Source organism: Triticum dicoccoides, chromosome 4A, assembly GCF_002162155.2.
Source record: "Triticum dicoccoides isolate Atlit2015 ecotype Zavitan chromosome 4A, WEW_v2.0, whole genome shotgun sequence".
Lineage (NCBI taxonomy): Eukaryota > Viridiplantae > Streptophyta > Magnoliopsida > Poales > Poaceae > Triticum > Triticum dicoccoides.
This window is the reverse complement of record NC_041386.1, coordinates 180,094,641-180,103,111: the sequence shown is the minus strand read 5'-3', so window position 1 is coordinate 180,103,111 and position 8,471 is coordinate 180,094,641.

Genomic DNA, 8,471 nt, shown 5'->3' with positions numbered 1-8,471 from the left:
CTTCTCTAGAAAGGATCCATTCTTAGCAACGAATTTCTTGCCTTCGGATCTGTGATAGAAGGTGTACCCAACTGTCTTCTTTGGGTATCCTATGAAGACACATTTCTCCGATTTGGATTTGAGCTTATCAGGATGAAACTTTTTCTTATAAGCATTGCAACCCCAAACTTTAAGAAACGACAACTTTGGTTTCTTGCTAAACCAAAGTTCATACAGTGTCGTCTCAAAGGATTTAGATGGTGCCCCTTTTTTCGTGAATGCAGCTGTCTCTAATGCATGATCCCAAAACGATATTAGTAAATCGGTAAGAAACATCATAGATTGTACTATATCCAATAAAGTATGGTTATGACGTTCGGACACACCATTATGTTGCGGTGTTCCAGGTGGCATGAGTTTGTGAAACTATTCCACATTGTTTTAATTGAAGACCAAACTCGTAACTCAAATATTCGTCTCTGCGATCAGATCGTAGAAACTTTATTTTCTTGTCACGATGATTTTCCACTTCACTCTGAAATACTTTGAACTTTTCAGACTTATGTTTCATCAAGTAGATATACTCATATCTGCTTAAATCATCTGTGAAGGTCAGAAAATAATGATACCTGTCGCGAGCCTCAATATTCATCGGACTATATACATCAGTATGTATGATTTCCAACAAATCTGTTGCTCGCTCCATTGTTCCGAAAAACGGAGTCTTAGTCATCTTGCCCATGAGGCATGGTTCACAAGCATCAACTGATTCATAATCAAGTGATTCGAAAAGCCCATCAGTATGGAGTTTCTTCATGCGCTTTACACCGATATGACCTAAACGGCAGTGCCACAAATAAGTTGCACTATCATTATTAACTTTGCATTTTTTGGCTTCAATATTATGAATATGTGTTACACTACGATCGAGATCCAACGAACTATTTTCATTGGGTGTATGACCATCGAAGGTTTTATTCATGTAAACAGAACAACAATTATTCTCTGACTTTAATGAATAACCGTATTGCAATAAACATGATCAAATCATATTCATGCTCAACGCAAACACCAAATAACACTTATTTAGTTTCAACACTAATCCCGAAAGTATAGGGAGTGTGCGATGATGATCATATCAATCTTGGAACTACTTCCAACACACATCGTCACCTCACCCTTTACTAGTTTCTGTTTATTCTGTAACTCCCATTTTGAGTTACTACTCTTAGCAACTGAACCAGTATCAAATGCCGAGGGGTTGCTATAAACACTAGTAAAGTACACATCAATAACACGTATATCCAACATACCTTTGTTTACCTTGCCATCCTTCTTATCCGCCAAATACTTGGGGCAGTTCCACTTCCAGTGACCAGTCCCTTTGCAGTAGAAGCACTTAGTCTCAGGCTTAGGATCAGACTTGGGCTTCTTTACTTGAGCAGCAACTTGCTTGCCGTTCTTCTTGAAGTTCCCCTTCTTCCCTTTGCCCTTTTCTTGAAACTAGTGGTCTTGTCAACCATCAACACTTGATGTTTTTCTTGATTTCTACCTTCGTTGATTTCAGCATCACGAAGAGCTTGGGAGTTGTTTCCGTTATCCCTTGCATATTATAGTTCATCACGAAGTTCTACTAACTTGGTGATGGTGACTAGAGAATTCTGTCAATCACTATCTTATCTGGAAGATTAACTCCCACTTGATTCAAGCGATTGTAGTACCCAGACAATCTGAGCACATGCTCACTAGTTGAGCGATTCTCCTCCATCTTTTAGCTATAGAACTTGTTGGATACTTCATATCTCTCAACTCGGGTATTTGCTTGAAATATTAACTTCAACTCCTGGAACATCTCATATGGTCCATGACGTTCAAAACGTCTTTGAAGTCCTGATTCTAAGCCATTAAGCATGGTGCACTAAACTACCAAGTAGTCATCATATTGAGCTAGCCAAACGTTCATAACGTCTGCATCTGCTCCTGCAATAGGTCTGTCACCTAGCAGTGCATCAAGGACATAATTCTTCTGTGCAGCAATGAGGATAAACCTCAGATAACGGATCCAATCCGCATCATTGCTACTAATATCTTTCAAGACAATTTTCTCTAGGAACATATCAAAATAAACATTTGAAAGCAACAACGCGAGCTATAGATCTACAACATAATTTGAAAAATACTACCAGGACTAAGTTCATAATAAATTTAAGTTCAATTAATCATATTACTTAAGAACTCCCACTTAGATAGACATCCCTCTAATCCTCTAAGTGATCACGTGATCCAAATCAACTAAACCATGTCCGATCATCATGTGAGATGGAGCAGTTTCATTGGTGAACATCACTATGTTGATCATATCTACTATATGATTCACGCTCGACCTTTTGGTCTCCGTGTTCCGAGGCCATATCTGTATATGCTTGGCTCGTCAAGTATAACCTGAGTATTCCGCATGTGCAACTGTTTTGCACCCGTTGTATTTGAACGTAGAGCCTATCACACCCGATCATCACGTGGTGTCTCAGCACGAAGAACTTTCGCAACGGTGCATACTCAGGGAGAACACTTCTTGATAATTAGTGAGAGATCATCTTAAAATGCTACCGTCAAACAAAGCAAGATAAGATGCATAAAAGATAAACATCACGTGCAATCAATATAAGTGATATGATATGGCCATCATCATCTTGTGCTTGTGATCTCCATCTTCGAAGCATCGTCATGATCACCATCGTCACCGGCGCGACACCTTGATCACCATCGTAGCATCGTTGTCGTCTCGCCAATCATATGCTTCCACGACTATCGCTATCGCTTAGTGATAAAGTAAAGCATTATAGCCCGATTGCATTGCATACAATAAAGCGACAACCATATGGCTCCTGCCAGTTGCCGATAACTTGGTTACAAAATATGATCATCTCATACAATAAAATTTAGCATCATGTCTTGACCATATCACATCACAACATGCCCTGCAAAAACAAGTTAGACGTCCTCTACTTTGTTGTTGCAAGTTTTACGTGGCTGCTACGGGCTTATGTAAGAACCAATCTTACCTACGCATCAAAACCACAACGATAGTTTGTCAAGTTGGTGTTGTTTTAACCTTCGCAAGGACCAGGCGTAGCCACACTCGGTTCAACTAAAGTTGGAGAAACTGACACCCGTTGGCCACCTTTGTGCAAAGCACGTCGGGAGAACCGGTCTCGCGTAAGCGTACGCGTAATGTCGGTCCGGGCCGCTTCGTCCAACAATACCGCCGAACCAAAGTATGACATGCTGGTAAGCAGTATGACTTATATCGCCCACAACTCACTTGTGTTCTACTCGTGCATATAACATCAACACATAAAACCTAGGCTCGGATGCCACCGTTGGGGAACGTAGTAATTTCAAAAAAATTCCTACGCACACGCAAGATCATGGTGATGCATAGCAACGAGAGGGGAGAGTGTGATCTACGTACCCTTGTAGACCGACAGCGGAAGCGTTAGCACAACGCGGTTGATGTAGTCGTACGTTTTCACGGCCCGACCGATCAAGCACCGAAACTACGGCACCTCCGAGTTTTAGCACACGTTCAGCTCGATGACGATCCCCGGACTCCGATCCAGCAAAGTGTCGGGGAAGAGTTCCGTCAGCACAACGGCGTGGTGACGATCTTGATGTTCTACCGTCGCAGGGCTTCGCCTAAGCACCGCTACAATATTATCGAGGATTATGGTGGAAGGGGGCACCGCACACGGCTAAGAAAACGATCACGTGGATCAACTTGTGTGTCTATGGGGTGCCCCCTGCCCCCGTATATAAAGGAGTGGAGGAGGGGAGGACCGGCCCTCTCTATGGCGCGCCCTAGGGGAGTCCTACTCCCAGCGGGAGTAGGATTCCCCCTTTCCTAGTCCAACTAGAAGTCCTTCCATGTAGTAGGAGTAGGAGACAAGGAAGGGGAAGAGGGAAGAGAAGGAAGGAGGGGGCGCAGCCCCTCCCCCTAGTCCAATTCGGACTAGGCCTTGGGGGGGGCGCGCGGCCTGCCTCTCCCTCTCCCCTAAAGCCCAATAAGGCCCATATACTTCTTCTCCCGTATTCCCATAACTCTCCGGTACTCCGAAAAATACCCGAACCACTCGGAACCTTTCCGATGTCCGAATATAGTCGTCCAATATATCGATCTTTACGTCTCGACCATTTCGAGACTCCTCGTCATGTCCCCGATCTCATCCGGGACTCCGAACTCCTTCGGTACATCAAAACTCATAAACTCATAATATAACTGTCATCGAAACCTTAAGCGTGCGGACCTTACGGGTTCGAGAACAATGTAGACATGACCAAGACACGTCTCCGGTCAATAACCAATAGCGGAACCTGGATGCTCATATTGGCTCCTACATATTCTACGAAGATCTTTATCGGTCAGACCGCATAACAACATACGTTGTTACCTTTGTCATCGGTATGTTACTTGCCCGAGATTCGATCGTCGGTATCTCAATACCTAGTTCAATCTCGTTACCGGCAAGTCTCTTTACTCGTTTCGTAATACATCATCTCGCAACTAACTCATTAGTTGCAATGCTTGCAAGGCTTAGGTGATGTGCATTACCGAGAGGGCCCAGAGATACCTCTCCGACAATCGGAGTGACAAATCCTAATCTCGAAATACGCCAACCCAACATGTACCTTTGGAGACACCTGTAGAGCTCCTTTATAATCACCCAGTTACGTTGTGACGTTTGGTAGCACACAAAGTGTCCTCCGGTAAACGGGAGTTGCATAATCTCATAGTCATAGGAACATGTATAAGTCATGAAGAAAGCAGTAGCAACATACTAAACGATCGAGTGCTAAGCTAACGGAATGGGTCAAGTCAATCACATCATTCTCCTAATGATGTGATCCCGTTAATCAAATAACAACTCTTTGTCTATGGTTAGGAAACATAACCATCATTGATTAACGAGCTAGTCAAGTAGAGGCATACTAGTGACACTCTGTTTGTCTATGTATTCACACATGTATTATGTTTCTGGTTAATACAATTCTAGCATGAATAATAAACATTTATCATGAAATAAGGAAATAAATAATAACTTTATTATTGCCTCTAGGGCATATTTCCTTCACATGGAAGGTCCTTGTGGCGCACTTCACTTGATCTTCGGGAGGGACTTAATGTAGCTTGAGGTAGTCGTCCATCAAACGCTCCCACTCGAGATACTCCTCGGGTTCTTGAGTCCCATAGAAAGGAATCGCGTGGTCGATGTCGAAGTCGTAGTAGCTCGTGGAAGTTGCGGACTTGAGCTTGGGGAGCTTCTCTTGAGCGTAGTCTTGAGGTGCTTGTTGGCGAAGATGCCATATATCCGAAGGCGAAGATGCCTTGAAGTCCCTTGGCGAAGATTCCAATGTGGTTGGTGTAGCCGTAGCTCCGTCTTGGTGGTGCTTGTCTCGCGGTCTTCTCTTGTGGTCATGAAGTTTGGACTTGGCATGAAGTAGGGCTTGTTGCAACTTGTAGGTAGGCGCGTCTCGAGCATCTTCATGATGAAGTTGTCGTTGTCGTGCTTGAGCTCGATGTAGATGTCGTTCGTCGTCGTCGTGCACATGTTGCTTGGAGGTGACTTGCCCTTCATGACGAGGTGGATCACAAACGTGATGGTGGTTGCCATGGAGATGTGGACGTGGACGACTTGCGCTTGCATCATTTTTGCGCTCCGAAGACTTGTGACTTGAACGTCGCCGCCTTGAGGACGATGAAGGGGAAGAACGGTTGATCAACAAGGTCCGAATCTCCTCCATCCTTGCATCTTGCTCCTCCTTTTGTGCGTAAAGATTGTTGTTGATGTAGTTGTACACGCCGTCGTTGTTGTGGAAGATGAGAGATGAAATGCCTTGCCTAGCCATCACAAGATTTGAGCCAATATGAGTGGAGAAAGAGAAGAACGAATACCAAATGTACCTTGACCGAAGTTGAAAGTGGATCAATGATCACTCCAATGTGGACAAGGAAATAGCACAATTGCAGCAATTCTTGTCGGTTTCTCACACCTACACAAGTAAGGCTTATGGTGGAGCTCGGCGAGGATAGTGGCACAAAAATTTAATGCAAAATGTTAGCAAGAGTCAATAATGTTGAAAGAAATTCACAAATTTGCAAGTGTAACAAGTAGACCAATAGAAATATGTGGCACACGGAAACACACACACGGATAGATAAATGGGGTCGTGCAACCAAGGATGAGCACAAAATGTGGAATCCACGGAAAACGCTCGTGTTGCACAACTCAAGAGAGACGCTAGCACGATTGCTCACTAGGCGGATACGACACTTGTGCACAACCTATAAGATGCAAAATGGATAAAGTTTCTATCCCAAGTATGCTATGTATGTATGGTTCCCGGTGCTTTGATCCAAGATGATCGGATATGACAATCTTATGTGTAATGTGGGATGATGCTATGGCACTTGCTTACAAGCTCTTTGTTCACTCTTTTTCTTTGCTTAAAAGCTTTATTCTTTTTTTTGTAATGCCACAATGCGAAATGCACAAACCAAGATAGCAATTGGGTATATACGGGAACAATCTTGTGGCACAAGGGATGATATGATACCAATATGATATGGTATGTATGCAATGTATGGTGTAGGTCACTAATGTGCACAAGTAACGTTGCCGGCAATACTCAAATGGCTAGTCTCGATAGGCAAGTAACGCAAAATGGGCTAGGGGTTATCAATGCAATGGTAAGGGAATGTACAATGGAGGGATACCACGATACCAAGATTATATGAAGGTTACCGTCTGTGTCGATGATGAGTGGCGGTGATCTTGATGGAGATACCAAGATGATGGAGACTCGTCCCTAAGTAGCCGAAACACCTTAGGAAACGGAAAAACCGCGAACTCAAAATCTCAAATGTCAAATGGTGGTAGCGGGATGTGGTGGTGGTTGCGAAAATGCAATGATGGGTTGTGGAGTACGCAATGCGGAAGTGGAGGTTATGGTGGTGTACTATACACGGTGTCGGAGTTGGAAGCACGGTCCCTAAGTAGCCGAAACACCTTAGGAGACACAACTCACAACACAAACAAAATTGGGTTAATTTGGGGTAGTGGAAGTGTATGGTGGACAAGGTTATGCGGAAGTGGTGGTGGTGGTTGATGAAGAAGTAACCGTCCCTAAGTAGCCTAGACACCTTAGGAGACTCGAATCACTCCTCAAGCAACCACTAATGCTACGGGGAACAAAATTGGTTAGGTTGCGGAAGTCGGTGGTGGTGTAGCGGATGATGTGGTGTAAGCCCTAGGCAAAGATGCCAAAGTTCCAAAACTTTGATGGAGTCAAATGATTTCGGTGGTATTTTTGTGGGAAGGAGGATGTTAAGAGCTTTTCAACGAGCTAAAGAACGCGAAAATCGGAGTTCGGATGAATTAGTTATGGCCGAAAGAAAAATCAGCCCAAGGTGATATCTACACGTAGCGGACGTCCGGAAAAAACGGTCGTCCGGTCGCCGGACGTCCGGTCGGGTCGGAAATCCGCTGATTCTGCTCGGGTTAGGGGGTTCCGGTCGTCCGGTAAGGTCGGACGTCCGGTGGTTCCTGCGGCTCCGGACGTCCGGTAAGGTGACGGTCGTCCGGTGTATCGGGGTCAACTCCAGATCCGAGATTCGGGACGCGATTTTGGGCAGAATTTGGGGATTTGGGGGTCAAAATTGATGAGATTTCGTGAATGAAAGATGGGGAAACTTGGGGAGATGCTAGATCCACTCGAAACCAAGCAAATCCATGGATCAAAATCAACAAAACATCATTAAACCAACAAATCACAAAAAAAATTGAGGCTATTTTTGGTGGGGATTTTCGAATTTAGGACGAAATCAAGCAAAAGAAGGCTAGAAAACGGTGGGGGAGGCTCCAAAATCGTGATCAATGTGGCTCATGATACCAAGATGATGTAGGGTAGGAACCCTAGGGGCCAATCTTTCACAAAAGGAGCAGATCCCGTCGAAGAACACGAAGAACACGAGGGGAAAACGAGGGAAAACACAAGAGGAAACACGAGAGAATCACTCAACCAACAAGAATAGATCACACATGCGCTAGATCCTCGAATACATAAGAGAAGATACACGATCCACGGACAACTAAGGACGATACAAGGGTAGCCGGTCTTCTCCGTGAGGAGGTCTTGAATCCACAGGGGGATCTTCCCTTAGAAAGGGGGCTTGAATCCAAAGGGATCTTCTCCGAAGAGGCCGCGGTCTCTCGCAAGGAGGAGATCCGATATGGATGAGCGTAGCTCTATCTCTCAAATGAGGTATCACAACGCTGACCTTCAAATGGTGGAGGTGGAGGAGTATATATAGTCTAGGGCCACGAAGGGGTAAGTGAAGGGGTACATGGGCCTCAGACCGCAACTGGACACAACCAGGTACCGGACGTCCGCTGGGGACCGGTAGTCCGGTGGCTCGTGGGCGGCCGGACGTCTGG